A 9,715-nucleotide genomic window follows, 5' to 3' on the forward strand; every position below is an offset into this window, starting at 1 on the left:
CAGGCCGGGGCTGGCTTGTGCCCAGGGCGTCTCTAGCGTGGCTCCCGCCGCCTTGCCGAGCCGGCCGGGCTGCTCTTCCCCGGGGATGAGCCTGCCGCAGCGGGCGCCGGGCTGGGGCCGCTTCCCTCCTCCCCCCGTGCCCCCGGGTCTGTGCGCTGCCAACCGTGGGAAGGCTGGGGGGTTGCAGATCCCCCTTGTTCCTTCCACCCCCCCCGCTCCTTTTCCAGGGGCAAGCGGGGAGATGGGTGGTGGATGCCCAGGGAGGATGTAGCCGGGGGGGGGCAGAGGGCAGGGGAGGCTTTGGCGGTGTAGGGGTGGTGCCCTCTGTGAGGGGCTGCTTCTGGCTCTGCTACTGACTTGCTTGGTGACCTTGGCTGGGGGCCTGAGCGTCTGTGCCTTGGGGAGGGCTGGAGCTGACTTGGAGAAGTGAGGTGGGGGGACCTCAAGAAGTCACCTAGCCCTGTGGGGAGTGGGGGTAGCTGAGGCCTGAATTGGTTTGCCTGGGAGAGGGCTCAAGCTGACCTGCTGTGTGTGTGAGTGTGCGGGGCTTTTCCTCAGCGCTGTGCCCTGAATCGTGAGAGTCCTTTCGGACCCACGTGGCTGCACATCTGCAAAAACCGGTGGGCAGGGGCGGGTGCTGTCTGTGCAGGCGGTGGTTGGTTGTTGGTTTTTTCCACCTCTGTGTATCTGCTGTCAACCTCCGCAGGCTTTCCTTGCTTGCTGGGGAGCAGCTGGAACCACATGGGCTCCTGAGACTCCCTTCTGACGCTCTGGTGGCAGAGGCTGTGCTCTGTGTTTGCCTCCATGCACATGTGTGTGTGTGTGTGTGTGTGTGTGTGTGTGGGTGGGTGGGTGTGCATTTCCCCTGACCCTGCCCTTGAGTCTGGTATCATTCCCCTGTCAGACTACGGGATGGGAACCTGCCACTTCTCCTTCCTGGCTTTCAGGGTTGCCCCCCTGCCACCTCCTACACGTTCCCTGAGCATAGAGGGCAACAACTGCATGCCCTCTTGCTTGTGGGTCTTTTTTTCACATGCAGCCCCAAGCACGATTTCAGCTGTGAGGTTGAAATCGGCTGTAACTAAATCAGCTGACACTCTCTGGGCCTCACATTCCTGTCCTCTGTACTAATGTAGCTATCCCTTTTTGATTCAAGGAGTGTGCGTGTGTTCGTGATGCTCTGATTTCTCCAGAGCTTTGTGCTATCTGTGCCTAGCTGCTCCAATTGTGCGTGAGGTCTCCCTGTATTAGACTCAGTCTGTATGTGGGATGAAAAGTAGGTCCTGTATCTCTAAGCTTCTGAAAGCTCTTTACAAATTTAAGCCCAAATTTAAGACTCACAGACCCCTTTGAGGCCTGTGAGTCTTATGCTCCTGTCTGGATGAGAAGGGAAAAATATGGGTGGGTTAAGTGACAGTCTCCAGGTCATCTTGGCAGGAATTGGTGATACAATTGGGCAAAGAACCCATGTGTCCTTAGCTCCATTGCTGCACTCCAGCCCCTGCAGCATGCTGCCTCCCTCTGTGTTAAAGCTTGTGGTTGCATGTGAAAGTATGTATGTGAAACTTTCCAAAGCCTGTCCAGGCCTTTCTTCAACATGGGTTCTTCCTCTTTTTTTAGTCTTGCACTCTGCTAGAGTCTAAGAAACTTCTGATCAGGATGCCAGGTACATTTGTTTGGTATGGCTTTTAATCTATTTGATTGCCCAGTGGATGGATCCCTGGACAGAACACAGGACACCAGGAGACTGGGCAGCACTTAGCTTGGCTTGGCTGCTGACTTGCTCTGTAACCTCAACCAAGTTGATTCCCTCCTCTGTCTCATCCCTCTTTTCTCTACCTTGCCCACTGAGATCTTGTAAGCTCTCTGGGGCAAGGATTGTGTCCTGCTACACCGTGTGCCTGTATACTACCTTGTACTGGAGGAACATCCTGAGTCTCTGAGATGCACTATTGTGCAAACAGTAACATGGTTGCTGCTAATCTGTCTGCAGTTGCCAGCTTTATTTAAAGCTTTGCACATAAGCACGCATGTCTATGGCCACAGCACCCAGTAAGTCAGCACTGTAAAGTGGGACTGAACTAGTAACGATACATCACCTATGATTCTGATACAACTGAGGCAGTTCAGAGGGCAGCTGCTCTGTTGGCTTGCTGCCTACTCAGCTGCATAGCCTTGAAAGCAAAGAGATAGCATGTTCCTAACTGAAAGAACCTCTGTCCTAGAAAACGGGTATGAGACTTTAATCAGGATGTTACCTCCCTTTTCAGTTGCTGCGCTTACCTTCAGCATTTCAGCTGGCAAGAATCAAAATTAGATTCTTCCCTCGTCCCCTTTTGTACTAAAATCCAGTGGAAGGCATGTTAAGTCTCTTGCCACGTGCACATATGTTGGTTTGTTTATAGGGTAAGCCTTAGAGTAAAGCATATATTTTGAGAGCCAGCAATGACTATTTGCAGAAGGAGCCTGGCTTTGAATCCTTTTCTAACTGCAAATTATGGCTTAGAAAAGGGGTGGGCAAAATGCGGCCCAGGGGCCGGATGTGGCCCGCCAAGCCATTCTCTCTGGCCCGTGGGGCCCCTTAAAAATGTGGAAAATTAATATTAATCTGCCCTGGGCTGCCTGTCATGTGGCCCTCGATGGCTTGCCAAAACTCAGTAAGTTGCCCTCTGCCCAAAATGCCCACCCCGGCTCAGAACCATTGACAGGGAAGGTCAATGGTCACTTCTTAGACCTAGCAATCTTGTTCCTGTATTTCAAAAAGACACCAGGGACCCATACAGTATTAAATTATGAGAAGTAAAAATACCTGACCACCTGTCAGAATAATTTGTTTTCCTTGTTGCCAAAAACTAATGTAACAGGTAAGGCAGTAGAGGACATTGTACCTGAATCTTTGGCCAGCCCAGATGACTGGAATCTTGTCAGCATGGAAATTGCCTCCAGCACTTGGGTTTTGTCTAATAGATGTTTGGCTATGCATGGCTATCCTGGGATGTATCAGATTTAAAAAGGGGCCCAAGCTAGAACAATTGGATTTTTGTACGTGCTCAATGTTTGGGAGCTGGGGATTTGATTCAGGTCAGTTTCTAATGAGAAATAGAATCCCTGAAATAAATAGCTAGTTTATGAGCCTTGCATGTTACATGCATGTACAGTAAGTCTTGCATAATGTTCCTCAGGCAGATTATTGTGAAATAGTTTAGAGGGAGAACTTTCTGGAGCTGGAGGAGTAGAAAAGGAAATGTCCTGCACCTGAGCTCAGCACAATGAGGGCTGATCCCTAATAAACAGTGAACAGGACCCCATTTACAGGCATTTGCTACCAGAAGTAGCATTCAGCGTTGGGACTAGTGCTAGCTTACTTTAGCGAACCATCTTGTTGGGATGTGCATTATACACTTTAAAATAGATAATAATTAACATGTAAATCCCAGCAGTATCAAGGGATAATCTTTTCACTGCAACCGGATAAACATGACATTTTGGAGAAGTCTCTCCAGGAGAGAATGCCATGTTAATAGCTCACCCGCCCTGGATGGAGCATGCAGGTATATCACAGGGTTGCGGTGTGTCTGACAGTGCTCATTCCACATGGGATGTGAGCCTGACTTTAGGACAAGCTGTAATGCCAAAAGCTTCAACCTCTAAAATGTCTTGGGTCTGAAAGCTGTGTTGGCCTTGATGCTGGCCATTGTACAAATTCAGGCCAGTCTTCTCTGGTCTGGGAGTGTTCATAGGCATTTAATAGACTTCATAGACATTAGGGCTGGAAGAAGGGACCTTATAAGATCATCGGGTCCAGCCCTCTGCCCAAGGGGCAGGAAGTCAACTAGGGTCAAAGGATCGCTCCCTGCAAGATAAACATCCAAGTGTATCTTAAAAGTGTCCAAAGTAGGTGCTTGCACCACCTCTGGGGGAGTCTATCCTGGACATATCTGGGCTAAGTTTGCTGACAACACCAAACTCTTCCCCAGAGTTTGGTGTCATCAGCAAACTTAGCCAGTCTGCTTCTGGCACCAGAGTCCAAATTGTGTATGAAGACATTAAAGAGGACAGGTCTTGGTCCAGAATACGTTCCCTTTGCAAGGTATCCCAACTTCTGGAAGTGGCTTGTCATATAAAAAAAAAAATCCCACTATTCTGGGGCAATTACTAAGCTCTCAGCAGCTGCTGAAAAATGGTACATTTTGATGAGGCATCTCAGACAAAAAGCATATGGGACTAGGCAATTGAGGTGGGTGGAATATGGCTACACCTACTCCCCTGTAAGTGGATAGTGCTCACCTGTGGTGACGCTGTCTGAGGAATCCTTCAAGGTTGGGTCTCATTTTAGTTAAAGCTGGTTTCTCTTCTGGTTCTGTTGGCTTCCCCAGGCCTTGCTTTGGGACACTGTGGACACGTCTACACAAGACACATACTGCGCAGTAGCCTAATAATACTGCACAATAGTGTACTGGTCAAAAACCATGATAATACTGCTCAGTGTTATTAGGCTACTGTGCAGTAAGCATCACAGAAAAGTGCACCAGCGCTACTGTGCAGTAACTGTATTTACTGTGCATTTAGTTAGTACTTCATTAAGCCAGTACTATAGTAAATGCGCAGTAACTACTGTGCATTAATGAACGTGTAGATGCACCCAGTCAGAGAAGAGAAACCATGCTCTGCAGAATCTCTTCACCACTGTGTCCTTGATCGCCTCCCCACACCCAACTGCTAGTAGCTGGGCATTGCTCTATCCATTAGACTCACAGGGGTGGGCAATTTATTTGGGCAGAGGGCTGCTTACTGAGTTTTGGCAAGCCATCGAGGGCTGCATGACAGGTAGCCAGGGGCAGATGCATATTAGCTTTCTAAATTTTTTAGGGGCCCCACAGGCCAAATAGAATAGTCTGGTGGGCCACATCTGGCCCATGGGCCTCATTTTGCCTGTCCCTGTATTGGAGCTTCCCATGTGCTTTTTTTTAACCCACATGAAAGAGCAAAAGAACACAGACCCTAACTATTCCTGTTAGTACTCCCTCACCCTTTAGGTGCTAGAGCAGTGGTTCTCAACCTTTTTTTGTACCAGGACCCACTTGTAAACATCAGTGGCCAGTCCTGACCCCTCCCCCCCAGGCCCCAGCCCCTTAGCATGTGGGGTAGGGGGGAAGTCTGATAGCCTCCAAGGGAAAAGCCATGGTTTCCAACCTTTTTTTCCTTTGAAGGGGAATCCATTTTTAAAAGTTCGGTGATCCATATTTAAAGTTTGTTTGTGACCCTTTCATTTATTCTTGCAACCCGTGGGTTGCAAAACACTGCCCTAGAGGTCCTGGCCAGTTTCACAATGTACTACCACCTTGTTCTGTCTAGGGTGTATTGTAAGTAATAATTTAGAGATGGTATTGGAGATAATCATATCTAGGGTGTCTGTTTTAGCCATTCCCAGGGCCTCTCTGTTCTGTGGCCAAAGTTAGTTTAGTACAGTCTCTATTTCTCATGACTTTTGAGAAGCAGAATATTGGTCACATAGCTGGCATGTTTCTGATCTGATTATTTTTGGGGGTGTTGAGAGGACTACTGGGAGTAGGGTTGTTCCCTAGTGTCCACCGAGCAGGGGTATTTTTGAGGGGGAGAGGGTGGGGGAGGCTTCCACCTGCTTTAAGAAGCCCTTGTGCTGCCAGAGAGGCCTAAAAGGGCTTTAGTAAAATTCTTAGTTAGGTTCTGAGAGAGTGTAAAGCCAGAGGCCTACTTCTGCAATGAGGAAAAATTCAAAATATTTTTGTTACGCTGTCAAGAGATTCCAGACTGTGGACATAATGTGTAACCAACCCCAGCCTGGAATGCTCCGGGACCAGCCAAATTTTCATGTCAGCATTCTTGACGTGCTCTCGTGCTCTCTCTCTCTCTCTCTCTTTTCCCCCCCCCCCCATGCATTTCTATGAGATGTGTTCAGGGATGTCTCCTATTTACTCCTCTGGACCATTTACCAAGAGACCAGCATCTTCTCAAGAGCTCTTTTCCTTCCCAACTTTCCACTATTTGGCCTTCTAAACAATTGCTCCTGGAAATTACTCTGCAACCCACTGGTGCCCTGTCATCACAGGGCTGCATCTTCAGCTGGGGTATATCAGTGTAATTCTATTAAAGTTAACGAGGAGCAGTTTCTGTTTGGACCTGCCAAAAATCTGATCAGTAATGTGAGACCCTTTAAGCTATGGAAAACTAGCAAGAAATCTATACAATGATTTGAGCTGAGAATATTCACTTCATGGTTACTGGCACAGTATGTGAACATGCCATTGTTACAGTTGCCAGTATAACCTTGACTCTGCCCCCATGTGTGTCTACATCCTGGCAGTTTAGTTATAATGTATTATTTGCAGAATAGGATGTGACTTGACATGTCACACTCTTCTGTTACTGCAGATACATCCACGTAAGCAACCCTGTCACATTTACACTTAACCTTGCATTAATGGGACAAAATGGCTTGTAACTTTACTGGCTTAGGGCAAGGGTCAGCAACTGTTTGGAGTGCCAGGCCACTGCTTGCAGCCCAGCCATTGCCATGGGTTGCTGCTCCCCGCTGCTGTGCCATTCTCTGCAGCGCCCAGGTGGCCTTCCACTGCCTTAGCTGTGTGCCACTGATTCCCAGTGGCAATGGGGAGGGCTGAATTAGGTAGTACTGGTGAGTGGCATGTGCCATAGTGGGTAGAAAGGTGGTGAAAAGGCACTGAAAGGGCATAGAATGAAGTCATGCCTCTAAGCTGCATGCTGCTGATTTCTTCCCCCATGCCACCACAAGCAGGATCCAGCCTGAAGGCCCTATGATGCTGAACCCTTACTAATGGTATATCATAGAAGTTTATTTTCCAATCTGATTATTAATAGATCTGTTGGAACTCTATGTGTTACGCTGAGTTAGCAACAAGGTGTCTTAGGTGCACTTCAGCCAATGGAGCAACCAATTGCAAAGCTAATTTAGCTGATCATGTATGCACAGCCAATGTCTGAGATGCAGTGCAGATGCTCAGGTATCGAAGTGACGGTTGACGATCCTTTAGCTATAGAGAAATGGAAATAAGGCATTTATTTACAAAGCTTAAATGAGAGGCAAATGTGTATGTATCAGCATAATTTCTTATATTACTTCATGCTATGCAATTTAATATGTAGCTTGTGTGTTAGCATGGCTTACTTTGAATTTCTCACAAATGCCTTCTCTGCACTTTGTCTGGCCTTACTGGTGTAAACTAGTAGTTTGCCTAATCTCACTGTTGCATACCCAGTGTGGTTCCAGCTGAACTGTCTTCTGCAAGATGGAATCCTCTTATGGTTGTGTCCCTGGCTGTAGCCTCCAGAGGCTATACAGTGCAAAGAAGGGAACAGAGGAACCAAAGCCGTCTCTGCTGTTGTCCATCTAGACTACACGTGAATATTTCGTGTCAGAAAATGAATATGTGATAATGAACAAAGTACTTATCAGAAGGAAAGAGGAGGCTGGGGTTAGATAGATGGTGCTAGATTCCAGGTACCTTTCTACAGTACCTTTTTTAAAGGGTCCATTGAGAATTAGTGAGCCCTGAAAGCTCCTTGGTGATGGTATGTAATGGGCTCCTTATTTCGGTGGCATCAGTTGTGCTAGAACCAAAGTCCCAGGCCTCTCTCAGGGCAGCTTCAGTCACTAGCTGTTGTGCCCTTTCTTTCTGTGTTTGTGAGTCTTCTTCCCAATACCATCACCCAAGTGTGTGAAATGCCTTTCTCTCTACTGGCTTATTGGGGAAATGCCTGAAGTTCAGAGTCTCAGGTGTTGCCATTACATCTGGTGGGTTAAATCCTTTTGATGAGGGTTAGCATTTGCAGTTACCCTTAGTGGTAGCTTATGACTACCAGTCTGAATATTCACGCCTGGATGGCTTTTACCAGACTCTGGTGGTGGTAAGGAGGTAAAGCCTTCATCTTGTTTTTAAATCTAGGTTATAGTGACTGGGCATGTCCCCCATATGACACCTTGAAGCACAAGTTTACTCATCTTGTTCTAGTCCATCTGGCAGACAGCATTATGGGATCAGGTAGCAGTCTTGTTGACCATCTCAAAGGAGGCGAATAGACCAAAAGCAGAAGGTCTACTTTCCAGGTCAGGGCTGAGGCATGCCAGCAAAGGCAGTCTGCAGATCCTGCTGCTGCTTGTGATGGGTCTGGTCTGCATGAGCCAAGGGCTTTAGTCTGCAACACTGTGACTTGTGGCCTCTCTTATATCTGAGGGAGGTAAAGTCTTCCCTGGTTCAGGCAGGATCTGCCCAGTAATCTCAGTCAGCAAAACCCCTGGTGCTTTTCACCAGTGCAAAATGCTACTGATATCCCAATCCTTTAGAAATAAAATTGCCTTGAGCAAAACAAAAGAGCCTTGCTTTGAATGAGTAACTTCTTGATTTGACCTTTCTTTCTTCATTTCCCAGCTGCTGACAAAAAACCTGCTTGCTTGGCTTCCTTAAAAGCAGAGAGAGAAAATGGGGCCGCTTAGTGGTTTTAGGTTGCAGAATTGTGCACTGCAGCTCTTAAATTGACAGCATCGCTCATGATGTAACATGGGTGCCAGTGACTTAACAAAAAAACCACAACAAAACAAAACAAACCTGTCACAGGTGGGGCTGTGTTTCTCCCCTGAGCAGCCTCTCCTTGTACATTTGCAAATATTCAAACTTGAAGTACTTGCTGTCCCCTGACAGCTGCTCCTACCAGGATTATTGCTTGAGAAGAGGTAGGCGGGTAGGATTGAGTATTTGTTCCTTGACTTCCATGTCAGTGATTACTGGGGCTATGGTTTTATCTTAGAGCTGTCCAGCGCAGTCTAGTTTTAGAGAACAGCAGCAGGATCTCTTGTTTACTTTGTTAAATGCTTTCCCAGAGTAATCAGCTCTTGTGCTCATTTTCCACTGCTCCATGTTGCTGTCCCTAGAAATGGCACCAGGGATCTGCAGGTCTCTCTCAACCAAGGTTTTGTTAGCGCTGCCTGTCAGTGTTTGAAGTATTACTATTGCCCCAGTCAAACTTGTCTCCTTTCCAGATCTGACCAGTTTGCTAGGTACTTAACTAGCCACAGCCCTATAGTGAGGGGAAAGAAACTAAGAGATTGACACCTGTATTTTAAGTCTCAAAGTTGGTATCGTCCTGAACGGGGAGCAGAGGACTTAGACTGTGCTAAGTTGTGCCATGGACATTATTGCTCGTGTTGTGGTTATACCCAGAGACTCCCCAAATCGGAGCCTCCCAGTGGCAGGCACTGTTTCTGCACATATTAAGGGTTGACTTTTGTCCCCACAGAGCTCACCATTAAAAGAGGCAGTTCATTATTTGAAAGAAAGACTCATCCTATTTGGCCTGTGGGGGAGCTGGGATGCAGAGTGGGGTGACTCTTTCTTCAAGTCCTCTGGGCCATCTTGCAATGACTGATGACCTCGAGTCCTAATTATGGGGACAGTCTCCTACTTGCTCCTTGGTAGCTAGTGGATTCTTCCAGCCCTGTGCAAAAATCCCTTCCACATCCCTGGCTCTGGGGGGAGAAGGCTCTAAAAACCACAAGCTCCTCTCTCTGTGATTCCTCCCACAAGATGCCTGTGTGTTCTTGCTGCACCCAGAAACGGGACCGTCTCCATTTTTACTTTTTTCTGTGAGGCCCCTTTTTCCTGTATTCCTCCCAGCGTCCCCCCCCCCCCCCCCCCCCCCCCCC

General features: G+C 47.7%; 1 protein-coding gene across 2 annotated transcripts in view; it reads left to right on the forward strand.

The window, feature by feature from the left end:
• SLC25A22 (solute carrier family 25 member 22) overlaps window positions 1-9,715 on the forward strand; it is a 100,649-nt gene that overhangs the window by 12,344 nt on the left and 78,590 nt on the right. The window contains exon 1 of one of the 2 annotated variants that reach the window (XM_019519788.1): window positions 1,641-1,666. The exons of the other annotated variant lie outside the window; for it this stretch is intronic. The gene's annotated coding sequence lies outside the window, so the exon portion shown is untranslated. Of the gene's footprint in view, window positions 1-1,640; window positions 1,667-9,715 lie in introns of those variants that run through there. 2 annotated transcript variants of the gene reach the window in all.

Source organism: Gavialis gangeticus, unplaced genomic scaffold, assembly GCF_001723915.1.
Source record: "Gavialis gangeticus isolate Ggan-Ray unplaced genomic scaffold, GavGan_comp1, whole genome shotgun sequence".
NCBI lineage: Eukaryota > Metazoa > Chordata > Crocodylia > Gavialidae > Gavialis > Gavialis gangeticus.